Source organism: Macaca mulatta, chromosome 12 (genome assembly GCF_049350105.2).
Source record: "Macaca mulatta isolate MMU2019108-1 chromosome 12, T2T-MMU8v2.0, whole genome shotgun sequence".
NCBI classification, from domain to species: Eukaryota; Metazoa; Chordata; class Mammalia; order Primates; family Cercopithecidae; genus Macaca; species Macaca mulatta.
In genome coordinates, this window is record NC_133417.1 from 15,967,340 (window position 1) to 15,995,250 (window position 27,911).

At 40.4% G+C, this 27,911-nt stretch overlaps 1 protein-coding gene across 12 annotated transcripts in view; it reads left to right on the forward strand.

The window, feature by feature from the left end:
• The window catches only part of CLASP1 (cytoplasmic linker associated protein 1), a 312,280-nt gene that overhangs the window by 152,881 nt on the left and 131,488 nt on the right, over window positions 1–27,911 (forward strand). The gene's annotated exons all lie outside the window — the stretch shown is intronic.

Consider the following 27,911-nt stretch of genomic DNA (forward strand, 5'->3'; position numbering starts at 1 on the left):
ATAATTCTTTCTGCCTGAAGTATTTGCCCTGTGGGTATCATTGTGGCCTCCTCCCTCCTCCCTCATGCCATGAAGATCTCACTTCATACAGTATCACTGCATTACTGAAGGCCACGGGAATAGCACGCTCTGTGCCTCACCCTGTTGGAGGGTTCTTCTTAGCGTGTATCACTAGAAAAGTATGTGTTTACTCATGAGAGCAGGACCTTTACTTTATTCCCTTTATTGTTCTTTATTTGTTTCTCAATGAGCGTGAGTTCAATGCCTTGAAGAGTCCCTGGCTTGTGATAGGTGTGCAGTAAGTATTGTTGAATAAATAAAGTAATGATTTTGATGTGAATCGTAACCTGTTGTTTCCGGTTCCTGTATTTCTTTCCCTATACTTTGTGATGATATTTGAGAACTAGTGGGTAATTCTTGTGAGTCCAGGAGAGGAAAAGACAGGAATGAATTACTCCTGTATGAAGGAAAGAATATCAAAAAGTTAATTGCTGAGAAAAACTTTTCTAACTCTGGATACCTCATTGTATCATAGCTAGGCTATTTTAGAATTTTTAGGTATATTAGATTACAACCAGTACCGAATTCATTAATCATGTTGGATTTACTTTTAAAACTGTACCCCGAATCCCAGTAATTCTCCTCATCACTACTCCTGTCTTCCTAGTACAAGCCTTCACATTTTGAATATCTTGAGATTGTAAAGAAGAGTCTGAGTGCTTTTCCTCAAAGTAAGTTGGTACATAGGGCAGAGCGGGTAACCGAATGCAAGGCTTTTGACTTGCGCTCTGCTGTGTACCTATTATTATTCCAGAGGATTTTTTCTTTGAACAACATGTTTCCTATATAAAATGCTTAAAGTGATCTAAAAATGCTTCCGTTAATCCTCCTTATCTCTTTTTCGTAGATCGTAAAAAATAATAGAAAACGAATATCATAATTCAGCTATTACCATTAAAAATCATTTTTGCTATATTAGTTCATTTTCCTATAACAGTATAATTTGTATATAACTATGGTGTAATTTTCTCTACTTTACCCTGTACTTTAGTGTACATACTTTGATATGTACTTTAAAAAACATATCATTGGTAGAGCCAATGGCATCTGAGTGGTGCACTCGTGATGAGTGGGGTTGCTTGGTGTCCGCAGGCAGGTCTTCACAGGCAGTTAGTTGATGGACACATGCTTTTACTTTTGTGTGGGTGTATTTGTGTGGTTTCTCAGTTTAAAAATTGTTGGCACTGGGACAGAGCATGCTGGGCAAGTAAGTAAAAGCAGTGGCAGGAAAGTGAGTTTGTGCTTCATAAGCCAGTATTACGGCTGTGAAACAGAATCTCATTATAGTGCTGGCATTGGGGAGAAAGACTGCATCCACATTGGGGATCTTGCCTAAAAGAGTGTACATACACTCCATGGGATCCAGTGATGTGACAAATATGATTTCACCCTCAGGAATGCCAAAACTGTGTGGCATTGGATGTATCACAAGCAGCATTTTCTATGTGGTTAGGTATAAATATTGCCCCCAAATTCCCTTTTGTGTGTGTGTGTGTGTGTGTGTGTGTGCACGCTCGTGCACACACATAGGTGTAGGTTTGAGAATGGAAACAGTTCTTTTAAACATCTGTGTTAAAAATAGCAAATGGTAAGGAAGCCTTAACAAAATTTCTTGGAGGTCGATAATTTCAGCTTTTTGCTTTATATATATATAGTATTACTGTTTTAATTGTTAGAGCCAAAATGTTTAAGGAAACTAATATATAGCCATATGTGTAAAATTTTAGAATTTCTAACCTAAATGATTTTCATCTCTTTACAGTAACTTTGAGAGACCAATAAATTGTTCAGTTGCTGTCAAAAAACAAACCACCTGATTTCCTTCATTGCACATTTAGATGGCGTAGAGAAACTGCAGTAGTGATGGAATAAAACCTGTCTCCCTCTTTTATCTAATTCTCTCTCTCTCTCTCCCTCCTTTTCTCCTCCTCCTTCTTTTTCTCTTTTCTTTTCCCTTCCTTCCCTCCCTCCTTTCCTTTTTCAACTCTTTTCTTCTCTTTTCTTTCTCTCTCTCTCTTTCTCTTTTTCTCTTTCTGTCTCCCTCTCCTTCTCTCTCTCTCCCCCCCAACCTCCTCTTCCTTCGTGTTTTTTTTTTTAACACAACTCCCAGTGTAATTCTTTGATCTCTTTTGAACTTCAAACCTTTGACTGTTCAGCTTTCTCTAGATCCATCCATCCTCTGCTTTCTCCATTTCTTACCTTATATGGCTTATATTACAACCTTTTTGAACTTATTAGTTGTAGGAGTTTTTGTAGTGTCTGTGGAGTTTCCTACATATACAGTCTTGTGATCTGCAAATAGCAACAGTTTTATCTCTTTCAGATACGTGTGCTTTTAATTTCTTTTTCTTGCCTTATTGCACTGGCTAGAACTTCCAGTACTATGTAAAATAAGAGTGGTGAGACAGGACATCCTTGTCTGGTTCCTATCTTAGGTGCTAAGTATGGTATTAGCTGTAGGATTTTTGTAGATGTTCTTTATCAAAATGAGGTAGTTTTCTACTTACTTCTGTTTATCTTATCTTTTTTTTTTTTTTTCCAGAGCAGGAATAGAAGTTTATTTAAAAAGGCTCAGAACAGGAAAGAAAGGAAGGTATGCTTGGGAGAGACCCAGGTGGGCACATGAAAGTTAAAGAAAGAAAGTTAAATGCCCTTATCTGAGTTTTTGTCAGAAATAGGTGTTAGGTTTTTTGTGAAGTTATCAGTATATTTTAAAAATTGAGATACTTTCTCCTTCTAGTTGCCGTTCATTTAAAAATTAAAAATTGAGATTATATATAATTTACCTACTGGTGTTTCACTTTTTAAAGTGTGTGCTTTAGTGGTTTTTTTTTTTTTTTGAATATTCACAAAGTGTGCAACTGTTACCACTATTTAAATCTAAAATACTTCACCCTCACATCCCATTCCCATTAGCACTTACTCCTTATTTCCCTCTCTCCCCAGTTTCTGGCATCCTATTTTCTGTCTTTATGTTGCCTATTCAGGACATTTTGTATAATTGGAATCATGTAATATTTGGCTTTTGTGTCTGGTATCTTTCACTTAGCATGGTGTTTTCAAGGTTCATCCATAATGTAGCATGTATCAGAAGTTCGTTGCTTTTTATGGCTGAGCAAGATTCCATTGTGTGATTAGACTACATTTTCTTTATCCATCTGTTGATGGACATTTGGGGTTGTTCAACTTTTTGGCTATTGTGAAGAATGATTCTTTGAACATTGTTGTAAAAGATTTCATGTGGATATGTATTTTCATTTCTCTTGGCTGTATACTTTGCAGTAGAATGGCTGAGTTGTACATTTAACTTTTTGAGTAACTGCTCAAACACAGTAAACACACAGTTTTCCAGTTTTGCGGCACTATTTTATATTCTTACCAGCCACCTGTAAGAGTTTCCAGTTTCTCCACATCCTCACCAATAGTTGTTATTGTCTGTCTTTTTCATTATTGTCACCATAGTGGGTGTAAAGTGGTATCTCATTGTGGTGTTGATTTGCTTTACCTTGACGAGCAATGGTACTGAACATCTTTTTCATGGGCTTGTTAACCCTTTATATACCTTGGTTGGAGAAATGTCTATTCAAATAAATCTTTTGCCCATTTTCTAAAGGGTTTAATTGCCTATTTATTGTTGAGTTATAAGAGGTCTTTAGATGTGCTACATACCAGACTCTTTAACAGATGTGATTTATTTGCAAATATTTTTTCCCATTCTGTGGGTTTTCTTTTCACTTTCTTGATAGTGTCACATGAAATATAAAGTGTTAAATTTTGATGAAGTCCAATTTATCTGTTTCTTTTTTCTTTTGTTATACCTAAGAAACTATTGCCTATTTTTGGCCAGATGTGGTGGCTCACACCTGTAATCTCAGCACTTTGTGAGGCCGAGATGGGCAGATTATCTGAGGTCAGGAGTTTGAGACCAGCCTGGCTAATATGGTGAAACTCCATCTCTACAAAAATACAAAAATTAGCCAAGTGTGGTGGTGCACCCCTGTAGTCCCAGCTATGGGGGTGGCAGGTGGGGCCCTGAGGTGGGAGGACTGCTGGAACTTGGGAGGCAGTGGTTTCAGTGAGCTGAGATCGTGCCACTGCACTCCAGCCTGGTCGCGAGACTCTGTCTCAGAAAAAAAAAAAAAGAAGAAGAAGAAACTATTACCTATTTTTACCACAGAAAAGAGGCCAGGCATGGTGGTTCATGCCTGTAATCCTAGCACTTTGGGAGGCCAAGGCGGACAGATTGCCTGAGCTCAGGAGTTCCAGACCAGCCTGGGCAACATGGTGAAACCCCGTCTCTGCTAAAATACAAAAAATTAGCTGGGCGTGGCGGTGTGCACCTGTAATCACAGCACTTTGGGAGGCCAAAGGCGGGGGATCATGAGGTCAGGAGATTGAGACCATCCTGGCTAACATGGTGAAACCCCGTCTCTACTAAAAATACAAAAAATTAGTCAGGCGTGGTGGTGAGCGCCTGTAGTCCCAGCTACTCGAGAGGCTGGGGCAGGAGAATCGCTTGAACCCGGGAGGTGGAGGTGGCAGTGAGCAGAGATTGTGCCACTGCACTCCAGCCTGGGTGACAGAGCCAGACTCCATCTAAAAAAAAAAGAAGAAAGGAAAGCTGGGTCTGACCTCCTCCTGGTTTCTTCCTGCTTTTTGGGCTGCACCTTCTTGGCTTCCTTTATCTAATGTCTACTAATTAGTCATTATATTCCTAAAGCTTGATTCTAGGCCTTTTCCCTTCTTAGGCAGTGCTTTTTCCCTGGTTACAGATATCCATAGCTGTAATTTTATTTATTAGCTATATCACATTTTTTCATAAATGTTTGTCTCCTATACAGATCTTGGGACAGGATTGGAACTGTATGTGAAACAGCTGCCTGTCTGACATTTCCTCTTGTATTTGAAACATATATCTAAAACCAAATTTATATGCTACTTCTGGCTGAAAGACAAAATACAAAACAGTAAATATTGCTCCACCCTAAATGTTTTCTGTACTCCTTATAAGCGTGATTGCTCCATTATTCATCCTGGTATGCTAAAGGTTGGGTGTCATTTTTGATACCTCCCTCTCCCTCGCTTTTCATAAATATTACCACTGATTCGTATGGAGTTTAACTCAAATACTGCTTTTTTATTGAGGTAAAATCTACATATATAATTAACTATCTTTACCATTTTTAAGTGTACAGTTCAGTGGTAATAAATACATTTATATATATTTTTTTCTCTTCAGTCTTCCCCCCTCTTCCTGGCCTTTGGTAACCACCAGTCTAATTTCTACCTTCGTGAGATATACCCTTTTAGCTCCCACATATGAGTGAGAACATGTGATATTTGTCTTTCTGTGCTTGGCTTATTTTATGTAATATAATGGCCTCTAGTTCCATCCATGTTGCTACAAATAACAGGATTTCATTCTTTTTATGGCTGAATTATATACCATTGTGTATATATACACATTTTTCTTAATTCCATTCATCTGTTGTCCTCCCAAATGGTGTCAGATCCCTCTGTTAAATGTGGGCAGGCACCCCCTACCCCACTGCTTGGTAGGCATCATTTTTGCAGGTTTACATTTGGCGATTATTTGACTAATACCTATCTCGGCACTGGACTGTAACCCTTCTGCATACAGGGGACTGTGTGTCTGTTTTTGCTCATTCTGAGACTCGGATACCTTGCAGGCTGTCCTCTTAGTCCCAGTGTTCTCTGTGATTGGTTTGTTTCACAGGAACCAGCTTTTCTTCTTTGTCTCTTAGTAAATCTTGAGTGCGTGTACGAACATTTAGTATCTGAGCTGACTAGATTCTTTTTCTCTCTGCTTTTTCCCATGGATTCTTATATACCCACTGGGTTCTGGAGTGTTGCATATGAGCTGGAGCTGAGAGAGAACTGAGCAAAACACAGGAGAGAATGAATGACAACGTGGGGCTCATTTCCAGGCTCCTAAACGACCTCTTGGGCAGAGGTTCTGATCACTCGATAGCTGCCTTGGTTGGTTAGCGCTGCATGTCCACAGAGGGGCTTCCTAGGCTGACTCAAAAGGGTGTCTATTAAATGATCTATGTCCTTCTAATGCCCATTTGTGAAAATTTAGCAGCCTGTACTCAGCATAAGGACTTGGCAACAAGTATCTGTTTAATAAATGGTGACTGTGTATGCCAAGCAGTAGTTTTAGTTGTTAATTTTCGAGTGTGGGTGCCCCCATGCCTCCATGTGGAGAAGTGTAGACAGTGTCAGGGAGCAAGCCGAAGGGGATTGCTTTGGAAATGTGTGACTATCCTTCCTCCTTAGGAAAGGCATCTGTGCCCTGCTCTGCAACGCTTTAGCTGTGGGACTTTGGGCAAGTGACTTAACTCTTGTGAACCACATGTGCTCATCTGTAAAATGGAGTGAAGACCTTAAAGAGATTTTGTGGAGAATAAATGAGATTGTGTGTAAAATTCTTAGCACAGTGCCTGGGACATGGTTGGTGCTCAGAATAATAGATTCTCCTCCAGTTGCTCGATTTTAGGGGTATATTCATTTTTTAAATAAAAATAATATTTGAGAATAACTGTCATGCTTGTAGACTTTCAGATTATTTTGGAGTACATGTTTAAAATTTAACATTTATTTACTTTTAAAATTGTTATTATTATTTTTTGAGACGGAGTTTTGCTCTTGTTGCCCAGGCTGGAGTGCAGTGGTGCGATCTTGGCTCACTGCAACCTCCGCCTCCCGGGTTCAGGCGTGTCTCCTGCCTTAGCCTCCCGAGTACCTGGGATTATAGGCGCTCACCACCATGTCCAGCAAATTTTTGTGTTTTTGTCTTTTTAGTAGAGATGGGGTTTCACCATGTTGGTCAGCTGATCTTGAAATCTTGACCTCAGGTGATCCACCCTCCTCGGCCTCCCAAAGTGCTAGTATTATAGGCGTGAGCCACTGCGCCCAGCCATTGTATTCTTTAAAGTGACAATACTCTTTAAAGATTTTTATATTTTATTTTATTTTGTTTTATTTTATTTTATTTTATTTTACTTTTTGAGATGGAGTCTTGCTCTGTTGCCCAGGCTGGAGTGCAGTGGTGCAGTCTCGGCTCACTGCTACCTCCGCCTCCCAGGTTCAAGGGATTCTTCTGCCTCAGCCTCCCGAGTAGCTGGGACTACAGGCACCCACCACCATGCCTGGCTAATTTTTTGTATTTTTGGTAGAGACGAGGTTTCACCGTGTTAGCCAGGATGGTCTCGATCTCCTGACCTCAGGTGGTCCGCCCGCCTCGGCCTCCCAAAGTGCTGGGATTACAGGCGTGAGCCAATGTGCCTGGCTCAAGATTTTAAATTTTTATGGGCATATAGCAGGTGTATATATTTATGGGTTACATGAGGTGTTTTGTATAACAGTCACATCAAGGTAAGTAGGGTATCCATCAACCCAAGCAATTGTCATTTCTTGTGTTACACTCTTTTAGTTATTTTAAAATGTACAATAAATGTTGACTGTAGTCACCCTGTTGTGCTGTCAAATACTAGATCTTATTCTAACTATGGTTTTGTACCTTTAACCATCCCCACTCCCTTCCCCACCACCACTATTCTTCCCAGCCTCTGCTGGTAACTGTTATTCTTCTCCCTATCTCTATGAGTTCAGTTGGTTTAATGTTTAGCTCCCACAAATGAGTGAGAACATGTGAAATTTGTCTTTCTATACCTAGCTTCTCTTAACATAATTTCCTCCAGTTCCATCCATGTTGTTGCAAATGACAGGATCTCGTTCTTTTTATGGCTGAATAGTACTGCGTTGTGTGTAGGCATCGCATTTTCTTTATTCTTTCTCCTGTTGATGGACACTTAGGTTGCTTTAAAATCTTGGCTATTGTGAACAGTGCTGCAGTAAACATGGGAGTGCAGATATCTCATCAATATACTGATTCCTTTCTTTTGGGTATATACCTAGCGGTGGGATTGCTGGATCATATTGTAGTTTCAGTTTTAGTTTTTTGAGGAACCTCTATACTGTTTTCTGTAGTGGCTGTACTAATTTAACATTTCTGCCAACAGTGTACAAGAGTTCCCTTTTCTCCACATCCTTGCCAAAATTTGTTATTGCCTGTCTTTGGATTAAAGCCATTTTAACTGGGGTGAGATGATACCTCATTGTAGTTTTGATTTGCATTTCTCTGATGATCAGTGATGTTGAGCACTTTTTTAATATGCCTGTTTGCCATTTGTGTGTCTCCTTTCGAAAAATGTCTATTCAGATCTTTTGCTTATTTTTAAATTGGATTATTTGGTTTTCTTTCTATTGAGTTGTTGGAGCTCCTCATATATTCTGGTTGTTTATCCCTTGTCAGGTGGGTAGTTCGCGAATATTTTCTTGCATTCTGTGGGTTGTCTTACACTTTGTTGATTGTTTGCTTTGGTTGCCCATACTTGTGGGGTGTTACTGACAAAATCTTTGTGCAGACCAATGTCCTAGAGAGTTTCCCCCATGTTTTCTTTTAGTAGTTTTATAGTTTGAGGTCTTAGGTTTAAGTCTTTAATTCATTTCTATTTGATTTTTGTGGTGAGAAATGAGGGTCTAGTTTTATTCTTCTTCATAGATATTCAGTTTTTCCAGCACCATTTATTGAAGAGACTGTCCTTTCCCCAGTGTATGTTCTTGGCACTGTTGCAAAAATGAGTTCACTGTAGATGTGTGGATTTTATTTCTGGGATCTCTATTCTGTTCCATTGGGGTCTGTGTGTCTGTTTTTATTCCAGTACCATGCTGCCACAAAAACAGCAATGGTAATAGTATAATTTGAAGTCAGATAATGTGATTCTTCCAGTTTTGTTCTTTTTGCTTAGGAAGGATGGCCTTGGCTATTCTGAGTCCTTTGTGGTTCCATGTAAATTTTGGGATTACTTTTTTTATTTCTGTAAAGAATGTCATTGGCATTTGATAGGGATTATGTTGGATCTATAGATTGCTTTGAGTAGTATGGATAGTAATGCTCTTTTAAAATTGCTTTATTGAAATATAATTTACATACCATGACAGCATTCATTTCAAGTGTATAATTCAGTAATTTTTAGTATATTCACAGATAGCTGCAACTGTGCATCTATTGATGGACATTTGGATTGTTTCTACCTTTGTCTATTGTGAATAGTGCTGCTTTGAACATTTGTTTACAAGCTTTTAAACACCTGTTTTCAGTTCTTTTGAGTGTATATCCAGGAGTCGAATTGCTGTATTATATGGTCATTCTATGTTTAACTTACTGAGGAACCACTAAACTGTTTTCCACAGTGGCTGCACCGTTTTATATTCTCTCTAGCCATTGCCCAATTCTCCACTTTCTGGCAATGCTTGTTGTTTTTTGTTGTTGATGTTGTTTTAATTTTTTTTTTTATTATAGTCACCCTAGTAAATACGAAGTGGTATCTCATTGTGGTTTTGATTTGCATTTCCCTAATGACTAATATATTTGAACGTATTTCCTGTGCTTCCTGGCCATTTGTAGATCTTCCTTGGAAAAACATCTATTCAAGTACTTTGCCCACTTAAAAATCGAATTGTTCGTCTTTTTGTTGTTGAACTATATATGATTTGCAGATACGATTTGTACAATTTTTTTTTTTTCTTTCTGTGGCTTATCTTTTCACTTTTTTTTTTTTTGGAAAGGGAGTCTCGCTCTGTCGCCCAGGCTGGAATGCGCTGGTGCGATCTCGGCTCACTGCAAGCTCCGCCTCCCGGGTTCTCACCATTCTCCTGCCTCAGCCTCCCAAGTAGCTGGGACTACAGGTGCCCACCACCATGCCCGGCTAATTTTTTTGTATTTTTAGTAGAGACGGGGTTTCACTGTATTATCCAGGATCGTGTTGATCTCCTGACCTCGTGATCCGCCCGCCTCGGCCTCCCAAAGTGCTGGGATTACAGGTGTGAGCCAATCTTTTCACAATTTTTTTTTGGGACGGAGTCTCGCTCTGTCACCCAGACTGGAGTGCAGTGGCGCATCTCAGCTCACTGCAAGCTCCGCCTCCCGGGTTCCCGCCATTCTCCTGCCTCAGCCTCCCGAGTAGCTGGGACTACAGGCGCCTGCCACCACGCCTGGCTAATTTTTTTTTTTTTTTTTTTGTATTTTTGTAGAGACGGGGTTTCACCATGTTAGCCAGGGTGGTCTCGATCTCCTGACCTTGTGATCCTCCTGCCTCGGCCTCCCAAAGTGCTGGGATCACAGGCGTGAGCCACCACGCCCGGCCTCTTTTCACTTTTAAGTATCTTTTGGTGTATGAAAGTTTTAAATTTTGATGAAGTCCAATTTGCTTTTTTTCTTTTGTTGCTTGTGAACAACAGTGTCCTTTTGAGTAAGAAATAACCGTTCTGGATTTTAGCTAAGTTGGAAGAACCATATTTAATGGTGATACTCCTAAGAAATAATAGGGTTTTATCCAGGGTTTGTATATCTTGACGTTCAAAATTATGTTGTTCTCTGATGCTTAATATTTATATGAAACCCATGGACTTAATTTTTAAAAGCGTAATCAAATTGTGACTAAAACAGCAATGAAAAAGCAGCCGAGTAGCAATTTGAAATGGGCTTCCTGTCTGTAATAGAATACTTCATCTTTGTGTGATTCCTTCTTGTTGCTAGGTTACCCGAAGGCCTTTCGGCTTTGAATGGTGAGAATATGAGAGTTAAAAATATGTTGCTATATAGATGTTTCTTCTTTTTTTCATCTCTGTGTAATTAGCAAGCCCCTTGAAGCAAAAATTACAGTTTTTCTTTCCATGAGTTTCAAAAAGCAAATTATTTGTAAGTTTTTAAATCATGCAGATGTGCTTATGCTCATGGGAGAATTGGATTTTCAGAATGAAAGAGCCAGTAATTATGGACTACTCAGTGTCCTTTATCTGCAACCACTTAATGATCTTTAATTGGATTTGATTGAAGCGAGGCCCATGAACATTAATTTGGTTAAAAAATACACAAGCTTTTGAGTTTCTTGAGCAAAACTAACATGTTTATGAGGAAAGATACAAACTATCATTTTGGTTAAATCCATGATAATTCTATAATAAATTTGTAGCTAAAGTAAAAGACCCAATATTTATTTGCTAATAAAACTATAAAGTAGGTAACAAGTAATCATAACATTATTGACTCTTATACGTGAATGTACCGGGTATCATTTTGTTACCAAATGCATTCTGCCTTATGGTTTTACACTTAAAAAACTGTAACTTGAAAAATATTACAGGTATCAGTTCTACTTTGTTGGAAATGAGAAATACCTGTGCAAGTCTGAAAACAGACCATTGACAGATTGTGTTAGATAAGATCGGAATTATTGCCTGGTGTAGCTAGGACAAAGCATTCATTTAAAGGCAAATCAGTTGTCTTTTCTTTATTAAGAAGCCAAGCCATTATTATCCATGCTTATCCTTTAAAAGCAATGATTGTGAATAAGTGGATCAGGTGCCAATACTAGGTTCACACTCTCTCCCTGTGCTTGTTTATTAGACTATGCATATTACAAGGTTTGGGATAGTGGTTCAGTATCTTAGGAAAGTGTTTCCATAGTCACGAATACAAGGATAATGTGTTTGTTACAAGGCTGGCATATGTGTTGAGCTGTGCTAAGAAGCCCACCTAAAATAGCCTGGAAGAGACTGCTTCTGATGGCAGCATAAGTCACGTAAGCTGCAGCGGACAGCTTATTTTATTTTCTATGTGGAAATAAGATTGCTTTTTGATACTTTTCTATTTAAGATTTGTGTTAGGAATATTCTTCTGTTTCTTGAGGGGGAAGAACTGATTAAAAAATTTTTAATAGCACTTTTAAAGAAGACTCTCTTACATGAGTAGAGTTGGATGGAGAAGGCTCACACCTCCCCCCAACCCCCACCCCCCAACCCTTTTTAAAAAATCAGTGTTAGTCTAGGCTTTTATTTTGGAATAGGGTGGCAGTTGTCATTGGTGCCGCCGGATCACACTGAACAAGTGTGGGTGGAGGGTTTGCTGATGCTTAAGTTGCTGTGAGTAGGTATAGCTTTCAGAGCAGTGTTTTTATTTGGTACCAGGATTACTGACAATCATGACTACTGGTAAAGGTAGGCTGTTCTGATATATTCTGAAAAGTGTTTATAATTATTGCTGCTTGGCTAGGAAATGCTTGAATATTTTTATAATTCCTTTGATAACTAAAAATCCTGGGTGAAATATGGGAAAGATTGTTATGAATTTTGTTGGTATTTAAGCAGGGAAAAATTGTGAAGCCTACAGGGAAATAAACATCAATGTTAACCTTCTAAGACTAGGACCAAGGAAGTAGGCACAGTAGGCTGAGGCTAGCTGTGTTTTTATCTTCTGTTTATTTCATGGGCTTTTAATTTTTCTCTGCTTTCCTATGTTCACAGTATGAGGGTTATGAACATAAATCTATTTGCAATTGCAGGGTATTTGTTAATAAAGCTAAGCAGTCTTGAAAGGAATCTACTGGCTAGAAATTTCTAAGTTTTCCCAGTAGCATATAGAGGAAAAGCATAAATGATAGCAGTGCAAGGATACTGTTTCTGTCTTAAGTCATTATTTATTTTTTTCCCCTTTAAAAGATTTGCATTTTTAAAATGCAGAAATGTACAGGAAAACTACAAAAGAAGTGTTGTTCACAAAAAATCTTATTGATTAGCTGTCAGTCTTTCCACATAGCTTTTTCCCAGGTTTGGCCAGTATCGAAGTGATTTTAAAAGAGTCTGTGTAAACAGGGTTTGCATTCAAAGGTGTAGGGTGCAGTTGATGTGATGGGAACAACCTGTATCTCTGTCTTGCTTTCCTAGGGGATGGTTTTGCTGGCAGGCTCTTAATTTGTTGTCTCCAAAGGGTATTTCCAGACTCTTCTACTGAAACAGGTATTGCACAGAGGAAAATTGCATACAGTAACAAGTGTTTATTTGTCTCCTGCTGTGGGGAATTGGGCCCACATTCAGGACTTTTGCTCAGTGTTTATTTTGTAGTAGATTATTAAAGGTTTCTACAGCTATTTTCTTAAATTTTGGTTAAGTTGGGCTGAAAGTACTGGAAGATGCTACATTTCTGCTCATATTTTTAAATCGAGAATTTAAAGTATATTTGTATTTTTTAATTGAGGATTTAAGGTATACAGTGATAATATTTTTATTTCATACCTAAGTAGCGTATGCTATTTTCAGGTTAAACTGCTGCAGGAAATCAATACTTGGGCAGGGACTTAAATAATTCATGTTCTGAAGTAACCTCTCCCAGAACCTTTCCTTTGAGGATTTGAAAGTGTGTCACTTATAAGTGGCATTTGTCTTAAGTTGTGATATTTTCATTTGTATTTAGCAACAGGTCAACATAATATGGGAGCCAACTTTTTCATGTTAAAAGCCATGGAGATAGCCTCCTGAATCTGAGTTTAAAATAAAGACTGTCCTTTCACTTAATATATTTTTTCAAATTGCCTGCCTCCTTAGTCACTGTCACCTGGAATTCAGGCTTAGATGCTTTGGTAACTTTTACCCTCAGTAACTGTAATCGTGATAGGAAACAAGGATTAAAATACTGTTTCTTATGGAAGTGGCATATTTGAATCATATATTAATTCATGACCATTAAAAATCTGCAAAATATAACAGCAGTGGGTCTTCCAAGGTGTGTAGGGTACTTTAGTGTTTTCAGAACTCTTTCCTGCATTTTGTGTTTTAGGAACGTCACAGCAGCCCCATGAGGAGTAGGAAGGGTGGCTTTTCAACACAGATACCAAAGGTTTTGGGTTTTCTAGAATTGGGTTAGTTGCAGGACAGGGGAGAGCCCTAGTTTTTGCCATCTTAGACCTAAGTCTTTCTTCCAGAAAGCCATCTTGTCAGGCCAAGTGCTCTGGAATCCCTCAGACAGGGTATGAGTGCCACCACTGCACGGGCAGTATGTGACCTGGGACTGGCAGCATGGCTGTCCACCTTCATTTTCTCATGTGCAAATTGGGGATGATAGTCCCTATGCTAAGGAGCCAGTGGGGGCCTTGGGCCTGGCACATCAGTCTTATCCTATTGATATAGGGACACATCCACTGTGGCAGCTCCAGATGATCTCCTAACAGGAGGTGTGAAGGTTGAACTGAGGTTTAAAATAATACAATTGATCTTTTTGTGTCGATAGGGAAAACTAAGAAAACAAGATGCGGAATCAAATGTATCCTAAGATCTTGTAAAAAGAAACCGCCATTCAGTACGCAGATCTTGGTCACTAATTCCACCAGGGCTCCTTGGGGAAATGGCTGAGTTTAGGCCTGGAGCAAGGTGAGCCAGTGTATCTCGCAGGGCCAGAAAGTAGGGAAGTGGTTGAAAAAAATCAAAGAAAAAGCAAAACAAAACAACAGTATGGGTATCTCTGAGAGACAGGAGTCAACTGAAAGTGCTTCCAATAGCCAAAGCTAGAACACTTGAAGCAACATAGTAAAGTAGTGTTGGGTTTTAACCCAAAGTATAAAATAAATGTTAATGATCCATACTGATGTAAATAAAATGACTGAAAAGTATGTAAATGGAGATGAAGAGACGAACCACTTGTGCAGAATTATTCCAAATCATTTATGCAAATATCCCACTCTAAAGGAGGGGAGCATAACTTGCTAGTCTGTCAGTGTGGTGGGTGTTCTTGATAGGATGTGATGAGAATGGCATTTTATGTCTGTGGTCTTCCTCCCAAAGCCCCATAAGCTCTGTGGAAACATGGCAGAAGCCTCAGACCAACCCAAAATGAAGGATATTCTATAAACTCCCTAACCATGTCAAGGTCATTGAAAACAAAGTCTGAGAAACTGTCACAACCTAGAGGAGCCTAGCAAGGCAGGACGACTAAATGTAATGTGGTGTCCTGAATGGGATCCTGGAGCAGATAAAGGACGTTAGGGAAAAACTAAGGAATGCTGAATACGCTAGGGACAGTAGTTAAAGGTAACAGTTGGTCTGCATGTTGGGTTATGTGCTTTAAGAAAATCTTTTTCACTGTTTCGTGTCTTTAAAACATGTCATTAAAAAAACAAAACATACAAAGATTAAAGACATGGACACCAGTAAGGATACTATTTGGTAATACAGATTACCTGAGGGATGAGGAAGACCCAAATTAGATCGGCCTCCGTGGGACTGGAGAGGAACTGGAAGTGAGAGGTGGTTCGAAGCAGCACTGACCACACCCGGTGCTTGTTTAGGGCAGTGGGTGGAGAAAGACCTGATAGGAGATAGGAGGGGAAGAGTTAAGAACAATTCCATATTTTGGCCTGGACAAATGGTGGTGGGACCAACTGAAGTGGGGAGCCTGGAGGGACAGCAGGTTTTGAGGGTAAGATGATTATAGGTGATTATAGTTCTGGATACTTGGACATAGAATTTTGTTTGTACGTGAGTTTGATTCAAACGGGTTTGTATCTTGGAGTAGAGTTGAGATTGCTGTTAGAGGAGTAGGTATTATTGGAACATGGATATTTATGTTAAATTGTCATCTTATTTATCTTTGTCTTCGTATGTAGCAGTATGGTATTTGCCTCTCTAGCCAAACAGGGTTCTGGAGAATGAGATCGTTAAAGCAGAGATGGATGATTTGAAGAATTATTATTATTTGCACAAATGGCAAGTAGCTCTTAGTGTAATTACTTTAAAGTATGAGAGAACATTCTGGTAGGAAACCTTTTCCAAATTTGGCTCTAAGTTTTTCCACCTGATTTACTTTTGTGCCTATGTAGTGATTGTCAAAAAGAATTGGGTCAAGATTGGTACAGTGTTAATTAAAATGACATTTCCAAAAGAGCGCAGGGTGTAGATCTGATATCTGTGGGATTTGGGTTCTGACATTTATAACTTTCAGGGCAAGTTGGAAGGTAAAATAAGTACTGTGATCAAAAGGAGAAATGAACATTTAATCAATGAAAGGATATATGGTGACTCTTACGTAATATGACACTCAGATTAAGGTGTTGAAATTGTAGTTGTTGACTTTGGAAGTCTCAGTTTTCAGTCATCAGTATGCCAACTTTATTCACATCCCTTCGTGTTGCTTAAAACTTTCCCCTTTTCCATGAAATAGTAAAAATGTAAGTTAGAATATGTCCACTTAAGGCCTGCGTTGTACCTTTTCAGTTCCTTTTTGAGGGATAAATGATGATTTCACTGCCCTACTATTCTCTAACCTATTACCAGGAAGAAGTTTGTGGTTGTCATTATTATTGTAATTATAGTCACCCATTCTCGTTCATTAATGCCTTTGTGCCTTTGCCATTCCTGCCTTGTCCCTTTCTTGCCCCAGGAAGCTTGCACACATTATTTTCACCTAGAATGCACTTCACTTTCCTCACGCCTGCCTAGTTTTCAGGTCTTGGTGCAGAGGCTTCCTCAGAAATGCCTTGCCTGGACTTCTGTGGCCTCTAGGAATTCGCTTTCCTAAGGCTCCTTATGCTCGCTTATGATCGGCTTTGCGGAATAAAGATGGGAACTGCTGTGTTCACCTCTGAATTACCAGCAGCCAACTGAGTGCCAGGCACAGGGTGGGCATTTACAAACATCTAGGCATACACAAAGGGTATGTGAACTGGGTGTGGTGGCCCATGCCTGTAATAGCTGGGATTACAGGTGCCTGCCACCATGCCCTAATTTTTGTATTTTTTTTTTAAGCAGGGATGGGGTTTTACCATGTTGGCCAGGCAGGTCTCAAACCTCAAGTGATCTACCTGCCTTGACCTCCCAAAGTGCTGAGATTACAGATGTGAGCCACCATACCCAGCTCATGGGTCTTTAAAATACAAATTTGACGGAAAAAAACACACACACAATTGGAAGGCCCTCTTTTCTATCTTAAAACAATTTTTGGAGTCTTTAGTGTACTTGGATTTCTTTGTACAGAAATGAAAATGGTGTTTGAGCTTGGCTTACTGTATTCAGTTACTGCAGTTAGGCCAGGCTCTGATAACCTTTGTGCATGTGCTGGTGGTGGCTGTGAGGCTAGACCTACAGGGTAAGTAAACCCTTTCCAAAGAGAAAGAGTACACTTTTTGTAGGATCTCTCTCCCTGTCAAAACAATGAGCCTTGCCCTGCTGCTTAGTCAAAGGCATTCTTTTGCTTCATTGTTCAAGGCAAATTGGAACCTTCCTTCTACCTTTCTTTGCCTCCTACTCTTAAATTCCGTGTCCATGACAGAGATGCCTGAGTAATCCTGTCCCACGTAGATGAGGTTATGCCTTTGGTAAAAGGCCTGCAGCATAGTGTGATTTGGCCTTCTCTGAGCCACCATGTCCAAAATGCCTCTCACCACCCTCGGCCTTTCCCCTCACTTTGTTACAGAACACTCTTCTTTTCCTTCTTCGCCTTTATCACAGATTTGTCTTTACAAATGTTGTTCCCCTTTATAGTGGAAAGTCCCTTTGGGCAGTTAGCATGAATGTTCTATTCATACCATATTCCCAGCAACTAGTGAAGTGCCTGAAATGTAGTAGATCCTCATCCTCAGTGAATAAGCAAAAGAGGGAGATAGTTATCCAAGTCAGGTGGCAACAAGCCGTCTCCTCCTCCTGTAAATTATCTTGGCTGTTGTTTCTTGAAGTAAATTAATGCTTTACTCATGAACTAGAGCTTAAGAAAGAGAATCTGTTCTCCTCTTCCATTCTCCATTTGTTCCTTTCTTTTCCCCTTTTCTCCCACCTCTTCCCCACCATGTTCTCTTGTGTCCTTCCCTTGTTTCCTCCCACTGCTATCAAGAGGTCCATAGTCAGCTGGAAGAGAATCCTGGCCTCCATAGTCACAGCATATTTGTGAGCTGGATGGAAGGCCTGTGATGGGGCCCAAGACCCTGGCCCCGCACCGTTCGTGCTCAGAAGTTCTCTGCATGGTGGTGTTTGTGCTCAGCAAGGCTGACTTTTTGGTATGCAGGACAAAAGGGAGCATGGGATGTTGGTGCTTATAAATTGGGTGTGAAATTTCTCACACAGTGGTTGTCCTTGGCATAAATTGGGCAATGTGATTATTATGTGGGCGGTTGGCTTGGGAGCTGGGGAATACAGATGGAAGCTGAAGGTAGTGGTGAGCAGGCCTCGGTGGGCCGAGATGATGGAGATGTGGTGTGTGGCACACTCACTTGACCTGTTTGGCCTAGAAAATAAGCATATGATCAAAGTGTGGGGACAGTTATCAAATAAGTACTTTCAGTAATATAGCTATCATTTACAAAAATCTCTTTAAGGATATCCTGTACCTTACATAGAATAATTGCACTTATCTGCACTTCCTCCTCCTAAAATATACTTGTTGAAACCTCTCATGATGTTGATTCCTCCTAAGCTTTGCTTTCTTCCTGTTTTTAGCCTGCAGTTGTGTGGCCTGTATACCCGGCCATGCATCAGAAGGTCTGGACAATTCTCTAGACAAATGATAGCAGGGAAGCTGAGCGCCATTTACATTTAGGTTTGTAATAATATCCACATATAATTAAAAGAATTTTAGAAAGCTAACTACTTTGAAATTTTGAGACAAGTTGTTTTTGGTTTATGTTAACTCTTTATAATTATGTAAATACAGCAATGAGCACTCTAGATAGCTTTTGTTTTAAGTGTATGTATGCTATAGTTATCCAAAGGTCTTATTAAAATCATTGAAAATCATCAACTAAAATATGACTTTAACGTTTCAAATTGTAGGACTGGAATTATTCAGATTTGAATGAACATTGCACCAAAAAAACAGACATATTAATATTGATTGGACAAAATAAACCCAAGTTCTTGCATGTGTGTGTGTATATATAAACACCCTTAGAGACAAAAAGCAAAGGAAGGGAGCACAAAGAGACTGGTACTTTAATATCCAGATAGATGGGAATAAACTATCCTTCCTGCTGGAATAGCTAGTCCCCGACACAAAACTCTGAGCACCTGAGCTGAGCCCACAGTATCATTTCCTGGAATGACACTCACACTGAAACATCCACAGGAACTCAATTCTCCACAGAAATATCCACCATTCCTCAACATCCACAAGAGCTCTTAGACTGAAAGCCTGGCTTCATGTGTCGTTAAGGACCATCATTCCCAGACCTAAGTGTATTAGTGCCTCAAACTCTGCCCAGGACCGGACAGACCCAGGGTAAGACGAAAACAGACAGAGCCTTCCCCAAGAGAGCTGCTTCTGCTTCTCCTACTTGCCAGGTTCGCGGAGCTGGGACTGTCCTCTAGTACCCTCCATCAGTCACCTAACTCAGAGTTCATCCAGCAAGAGAGGGAGGGGAGAGGGGTTGAAATAAGTGGTCATCAATAGGAATCTTCCTCTTTTAGATACCAAAGCTCTTCTGGGCAGAAGAACCAACCTCATCCATCTGGGCATTCTGCTTTAGCTGCCCCTCTTCCCCCTCCCCGACCCACACAGGGCCTGGTAGAAAGCTAGTTTGTGAATCACCTCACTATTGACTTTTGTACTCTCTGGTCATGAATTTCTAGCTGCTTTCAAGCTTGTCTCTGTGGAAACATGATGACTATAAACATCCACAATAGCTCAGTAAAGCTCAGGATAGGATGAAAAGAATTAGCCATTGTAGTGAAGGAAAAAATTAGTTCTTACTTTAGGAATCTGAAGGTTTCTCCTAGCATTTATCTGAGAGAGACAGAGAGAGAATGAATGAGTGTGTGTGTGTGTGTGTGTGTGTGTGTGTGTGTGTGTGTGTGTGTGTATTTTAGATACCAAAGCTCTCCTGGGCTTTGGCAGAAGAACTGACCTCCTCCATCTGGGCATCCTGCTTTAGCTGCCCCTCTTCCCCCTCCCCGCCCCGCACAGGGCCGGGTCTAAGAGCTCTTGTGGATGTTGAGGAATGGTGGATATTTCTGTGGAGAATTGAGTTCCTGTGGATGTTTCAGTGTGAGTGTCATTCCAGGAAATGATACTGTGGGCTCAGCTCAGGTGCTCAGAGTTTTGTGTCGGGGACTAGCTATTCCAGCAGGAAGGATAGTTTATTCTCATCTACTCTGGATATTAAAGTACCAGTCTCTTTGTGCTCCCTTCCTTTGCTTTTTGTCTCTAAGGGTAAGACATATGTTTGGAGATACTCTTCTTCAAGACTGATCTTAAATACATCACTCTTGGCATGTTGCTGTAAGTTCTTTTCTCTGAGGAAGGCTTAATATTAACAGGGTTAACTTAAACTGGGCCTCCAGTTTGGCCAAGAGGTTCTAACTTCAGGAATCCTAACTCCTGGGCATGACTTGGGAACTTTGCCTTTAATTCTCTGTTCCGTAGTGTCCAGGATGGGCACACAGAGTAGTGGGGGCACCTGGGCCTGTCCAGGTGCAGAGGGAAGCTGGCTCATTTTTTCATTATCCCCTGTCAGGAATTCCTTGCCTCTGCTACATCTGTTCAGCAAGAGTCTTTGGAATTTGTTCTCTTTCGCTGTATATTCACCGAGCCTGGTAGCCCAGGGTGTTCCTGAGTTAAGTAGGATGTGCACACATTTAAAGCCTCTCACACTTTTAGTCAATGTTAAGTGGACCAAAGTAGTACGGGTCACATCCGAGGGTTGGTTGGAAGGCACAGTGGATCCTTTCTAAATTTGTCTGGCCCTACTTTGGATTCATATGTCATATTGTGTGTGTGCTGTTAGGAAAACCTCACACTGAATCCTACGTGCTGTTGATTGTGTTCCCACGTCAGACTGTGCACTCCAGAGTGAGAACCATGACTTCCCTTTCTACATCCCAGCTCCCAACAAAGTACCTGGGACACAAGTGTGCTTACTAGAGAAATGCTAGAGGTATTCAGAGGTGGTATGCTCTCCAGTAGCCTCCAAGTAGTAGAGGCTAGGGTGCTCTGGGAGTCCAGTTTTCTTACAGAAGTAACAAAATGATTACTTTGAGACCAAATCACCTGTAAGGTGACCCTGTGCTCTGGACTCGAACTTTCAAGTTCCAGGACATGGAGGGTTTGGAGAGAGTTTAAAACATTGATGCCACTTGATGGAAGCATATTCCTAATTGAGCTTTTTCCTTTTGCTTACAAATGACAAATTTCTTTCTTGTGACCCTGAGAAACTTGTCATTGAGACCTCTTAAGGACACTTGTCAAGGGGGAAATGGGTACTTTCCCTTTGGAATCAGTTCTAGAGAAGGTGGTTTTAACCATGCCTTCCTCCATTTCTCTATAATGTCCATACATTTCTTTTGGCTGCCTAACTTGAATTAGTTGTATGGCCTTTTAAGCACATTTTTAAAGAAAATTCTGTTCCTAATTCCTCACTTCTGTTGAAATATTTTTGAAGAGCTGATTTTTTTGCATGCAAAGCATAGCATAAATAATGAGGGTGTAAAATAGCTGCCATTTGTCCAGTACTTATGGTTTTCCTGTCTTTAATGCATGTTGTCTAATCTGCATGACATCCCTTTGATATAGTACAGAGATGCTTTGGGTTGCCAGCAATACAGGCCTCATTCCAAGTGGTATAAGGGGGAAGGGGAGTGACTTGGCTCGTGGAACTAAGTCTGGGTGTGTGGGTCTTGCTGCCCTCCTTTGGACACATGCCAGGCATTAGACCTCGACTCTCACTGCCTCTCACTCTACTTTCTTTTGCTTTGCCTCTCTCTTGGGCAGGCACTGCCGTTGGTTGGCTCCAACAGCTCTAGGCTTGTACCTGCATAGCTCTAAGTCCACAAGAAGGGAGGTTCTAGAATTAATTACTGTGATGGGTTGGGAGAGCCCGGATGCTGTGGCCAGGATCCACTGAGGCAAACAAAGGTGTTGTCACTCTGAGGGTGGGGGAGGTGGTTACCCAAGAACTGCCCTGGGCTGTCAGTAGAAGAAGGGGGTTGATACTGGGTGGGCAGCGCATTGCATAGGTAGACAGGATCATCCTGTTTTCAGACAGGGAAACAGAAGCCTATCTCTTTTCATTTTCTTTTTATACCTCACATGAGGTTGGTCTTGCTGAAAGTGCAGGCCTGTGACATTACAGCTCTGCCCCAGGGCAGGCTCACTGCCCAGTGCGAGCTGTGGATTTCTCCCTGCACAGAACCATCCCTGGGCTCCTCTGTTGTGAGTATGCCTGCATCTCTCTGGAGCCTGGTTGTAAGTTATATAGCAGCAGCCAGGGCCTTTTCCCCAAGACCCAAAGAGGAATTAATTGTGCCTTGATCTGCACCTGCAGGAGGCACTCAGCAGCTCTTACCCAGTGTGAACTTTGGGCTCCTATAGTGCCTTCAGGAGCAGGTATCTATGGAAGTTTGTTTTCTGCCCTCCTCACAGTTCATTTCCCTCTCTGGTTTCTGTTGGTGTTTTCCTTGCCTGTCTTTCCCAGCAGAAGGTTTTGTCCCTTTTTAACTCCCTTTGTGAAGGACTAGTAAAGCTGAAATGAATTTGTGAGTTGCCACCTGTCTGTGCTCCAGTTCTCTCTTCTCACATTATCTGTACCAGTGGTGTCATTGTTGAGATCGTCTTAAAATGCCAGCCCAGCTTTTTGGCAGCAAGCTTTTGGGTGGAAGGAATGAAACGTGATCCCTAACTGGCAGCTTGATTGCATTCCAGGCTCACTTCTGTGGTAGAGGATGGATTACTGGTGCCCAAGGGCAGAAGTAGCACTCTGCTAGCACCCTCAGAGCTTCTAGTATGCCATTTCCACTTTCATGTTGTCAAAAATGCCAACATTTCCAGCCAAGTTGGAAATTTTTATGTTCCCTGTGTTCTGACAAAAGCCTTCTTTAATTTTGTAAACAGGGAGAGGAATTTTTGTTTCAGAATATGGATATTGAAGGATTTTTTTGTACAGAGTGGTAGAACCGGCCCTGTTTAACGCTGGTCCATATTGACTGGATTGGGGGTGATACGTGTACCCCGCTTCCCATACTTTGATGGAGAAAGGGAGGTAGAAACTTGGAAGAAAAAGTCTTTATCTAGCCGTTCAATTCATACAGTGTGTTTTGCACTTTTATACTTTTCTATTTATCCAACTTTGGTTAAAATTAAGAGGGAACAGTTGGGCAAGGAATATAGTTTAGATAATGAGCAAAAATTCCTCCGATATATGAACATGGAATATCTTTCTATTTATTGGTTTGTCTTTAGTTGATCTTAACAGTGTTTTGTAGTTCCCTTTTGTTAAAGTTGTTAGGTGTTTTTATTGATGCTATTGTTAATTGTTTTCTTAATTTGATGTATAGAATATACAATGGATTTTTTAATACTGGTTTTATATCCTACAACCTCACTGAACTTGTTTATTGGTTCTGATTTTTTGCATGCATTCTTCAGTGTTTTCTACATACCAAATCAAGTCATTTGTAAATGGAGATAGTTTTAGTTCTTCCAATTCAGTCTGCATGCTTTTTTTTTTTTTTTTTTCTTTTTCTGGTCGGATTTCCCTGGCTAGAACGTCTACCACAATGTTGAATAGAAGTAGTGAGAGTAAACATCTTTCCTCGTTCTTGATCTTAGGGGGAAAGCATCTGGTCTTTGACCATGTTGTTGATGGTGTGTGTGTGTGTGTGTGTGTGTGTGTGTGTGTGTATGTGTGTGTGTTTCTTTTTTGAGATGGAGTCTGGCTCCATTGCCCAGGCTAGAGTGCAGTAGCGCAATCTCAGCTCACTGCAACTTCCACCTCCCGGGTTCAAGCGATCCTCCTGCCTCAGACTCCCGAGTAGCTGGGATTGCAGGAGTGCACTGCCACGCTGGGCTAATTTTTGTATTTTTAGTACAGATGGGGTTTCACCATGTTGGTCAGGCTGGTCTGGAACTCCTGACCTCAGGCAATCCGCCCGCCTCGGCCTCCCAAAGTGCTGGGATTACAGGTGTGAGCCACGGCGCCTGGCCTGGAGGTGGTCTTTATCAGGTTGAGGGAGTTCTCTTCTAATCCCTGCTTGTAGTGTTTTTAGCATGAAAGCATTTTACTGTGTTTAGAGAATATGTTGCTTTTTGCCTTTTATTATATTAATATGACAACTATGATGTATATTGAACAAACATTACATTGCTGGGATAAGTCGCACTTGGCCATAATGTTAATTCTTTTGATATGTTGCTGAATTGGGTTTGCTAGTATTTTTTTGAGGATTTTTAATGTTTACATTCATAAGAGATACTGAAGATACTGTACTTGAGAAATTATCTTAAACAAATAATTTTGAGTAAGCAAACATCTGCAGTAGGAATTAAACAACACAACGTGCGGAACACACTTAGCACAGTGCCCCGCACCTACTAAGCATCAGCTTATGGGAATTGCTTTTTTTTTGGCAGATGATCGTTTAATGTCCTGACTCAGAGCATAGGATGTTGAGTTGAACAGGCCTGGGTTTGAATCCTGGCTTCCTCCACCTCCTTGTTAGCTGTGTAGCTTTGGGCATATTGTGTCTGGATGCCTTAAGTTTTTTTATTTTTAAGACCAAAGTGACAATAGTCCTTCTCTCAGGGTTGTCAGGAGGATTTAATGTGACTATGCACAACCAAACCTAGGACCTGGTACACAGTTAAGTGCTGTGATTCTATTAGTTGTTACTTTTCTTGTTACTTTTAAAGATACCAACTGCAGTGGTATTATGAGGGTGAAAAATTGAAAACAATTCAACTATCGATAAACAGATGATTGATTAAATATAGTAAATGCACACAGTGTCATAGTAAGTAGTCTTTAAAATTGACTAGATTAATACTGATCTAGAAAAATATTGGTGGTGTGCAAAAAAGCAGTTTTTATACGTGTGTATAGAATTCATGTTTATGAATGCATTAAAGTCTAGAAATGCATATATATCAAATTGTTAGTTTAATTTGGGGAGCTTATGATTGCTTATAGTGGAACTGTGACTTAATTTAAAAATAGGTGTATGTTTTATTGGGAAAGAAGGATATACATTTCTTTCTAGCAGGAAAATTTGGAAGCTTAAAAAGTATTTGAGGTTTTAATTGTGTTTGTTGATTTGTCCTCAGTTATTTTCATAACCTTGTTTGAATTTATTATCTAATTAAGCCATATGCATGTTTAAAAAAAGTAATAAAAGCTTCTAAAAAAGATATATGAGAAAAGATTTTCATCCATTCACAAATTTTGCCTTTCTTCATGTGGACTACCAGAATTAAATTTTTTTGACTGTCTACTGGTTGTTGGCCCAGACTCTGTTCTAGATGTTGTAAATACCAAGAAGAATACAAAGTGGTCTCTACCCTGGGGACAGAGAGAACAAACAGATCTGCAGCCAGCTGATTTCAGGGGGCGATGGAGTAAATGGTACACGCGTGGTCAGAGCCGGGCAGGATCTCAGGCTAGCAGTAGACTTGTGTTTTCAAGAATGCATAGGGGTGTGTCTGGCAGACAGGACAAGAATTGCAGATAGTAGAAACAGCCTTTGCAAAAGGCTTGGAGCTCTGCAAATTCAAGAAGAAAGAAATGTTGGGATATTTATGAAAAGCAGCCAGCCTTCGGGCTCATTATCCTGTCTCTGTGCCGCTTCCTCTTGAGAGAGCTAATTATAGTCTAGTTAGTAGGCTGCCACATTTCTTACTCCCTTGGAGAAGAATCTCAATTAGCAGGGAGTGGGTGAATCTGAAAGCCTGTCAGGATAGCAGCTTCTTCAAAGTGACCCTGCTGCAGTGAAGCAGATAGTTGTCTTGTCTTTAGAAAATGAGGCATTTTCTCCCCGTTGTGCTTCTGTCCGTCAAAGCCTGCCTCAGGAGAAGAGAAGGAAAAGCTTTGTAGTTTAGGTTCTGGCTTTCCTGGCAGATAGGCAATGAGCAGATATTTCTTAGTTTCTGTGACGTTTTGTTGGTCCTCATAGATGAGTGTTTAAATTTTCCAAGCGAACAGTATGGCCCAAAGCTTCTAATTCCAAGTTCCAGACCTCAGACTTGAGTTCATGTTTGTCTTTAGACTGATAGCACCCTGGGGTGATTCAGGGTTGGGTGAAAATTATAATATCACTCTGTAGAAATTTCATGAGTCATTTTTAAGTGGTTTATCCTGATTCTATAAAAGGTGGAATGGAGCTCAGATGATTTTTAAAGAATCAAAGGAGGTGATGCTTGCTGGGAGCTGAAGGTTCCCATCTGCTTATTTCGGATTTCTACCTGAGACTATCAGATGAAAGAAGTGGCCCTCCCATGGCCGTCTTTGCAGGTGGCTGAAGATACAGTTAATTATTTCTTTGGGCTTAAAGAGAACTTCCCCTTAAGATGATTTTATGTGTAACATATGCTCTTGTATTATGTGAAAATGTTAAAATTGATGTAATGGCACAAGCCTGCAGTTAAAAATACTCAATTTCACACGTTTCTGCCTTAGTTAAAGCTCTAGAAAAAGAGGTTAGGTACTGCCAGATGTCTGCTTAGCAGAAAAGCCTAAAGAAAATGGGAATCCAAATGGCTAGTAGAGTTCAGTATGGGTTAATTTAGCTGAGAAATACTGAATGTTAGAACCTGGGCGTGAGACTCTTCATCTTCTGCTGTAACCATGGTCCAGTTGCAGATACAGCTTATTTGTCCAGTTAAAGAATGGCTCATTCTACATAGTAGAATTTCCTAGTTAACTGAAACTGGGTACCTTTCTGATGATCCAGCCTCCTTTTAAATTTAATCTTAATTTCTGGTGTCCAAAAAGCTAGGAAACATAGGCTAAACTTATTTTTAAACAGTATGTTAGTTAAGTTTTCAAGTAATTGGCTCAGTTGGTTTTTATCCTCCAAAAGCCTTTGCAGGTGTTTCAGTTCAAAGCATTGTGTCCAGCTCTTAATCTAGAAAATAAATATACTTTTGTCCTTTGTTTTCCTGAATTTCCAATCGAAATGGGAAGTGTGAATTACTTTCTTCACTAGCACACAGATCATTGAAAAATTGAATCTTAAGTTGTTGTGTGGGGTCATTGTGCTGTTATTGTACAGATATGATTTGACCCCTGTACTGTCAACCGTATTCTAAGCATTTTGGGTTTAGGGGTTTTTATGTGCATGTGTTTGCTTTTCGTAGTTTCTATTAGGCTATTAGGCCTTCAGCTCACTTATTAACATTACTTTGCACGTCCTCCTTCTCACTATCCCTGTAGTTAGTTACTTCTAATCTGCTTAGGGAATCAGCTAAGTAAGCTTGTTAAATTTGTTTCCAAAGGGTAAGTAAAAAGACAGGTAGAACTCCTAAAATTCAGTTTAAAAAGCCCTGCATTGGCTGCTTGGTATGCCCTTTCCTCCTTCCCTTTTTTTTTTTTTGAGACGGAGTCTCATTTTGTCACCCAGGCTGGAGTGCAGTGGTGCTGTCTTGACTCACTGCAACCTCTGCCTCCTGGGTTCACGCCATTCTCCTCCCTCAGCTTCCCGAGTAGCTGAGGCTACAGGCACCCGCCAACACGCTCAGCTAATTTTTTGTATTTTTAGTAGAGACGGGGCTTCACCGTGTTAGCCAGGATGGTCTCGATCTCCTGACCTCGTGATCCGCCCGCCTCGGCCTCCCAAAGTGCTGGGATTACAGGCGTGAGCCACCGCGCCCGGCGTCATCCTTCCCTTCTTTGGGAGACATTTCATACAGGTGTTGGTGATGAAGGGTGTGCCTTCTCGGTAAGGTTTGTGATACACTGTTGTGTGACATCTTCAGGCAGTTTAGACAAGTTATAATCAACTTTGAAAAATATATGCTCTTTGAGGACCGAAAGGAACTGCTTCCATTTTCTTCATGCCTTCCCTGTGCCTTATTTCCCGTATTGTTTTGTGTGTGTCATCTAGTACGGCAACATATATCCTAATTATGGTTCCTCTGGCCCCCAGGTTATTGGCCTATTACATGAGAATATAAAAAGAATGAAAGCTAAATATTTTTGCTTTAAACAGTCAGTCATCTTCTATAGAAATGGTAGTGTGAAAGAATT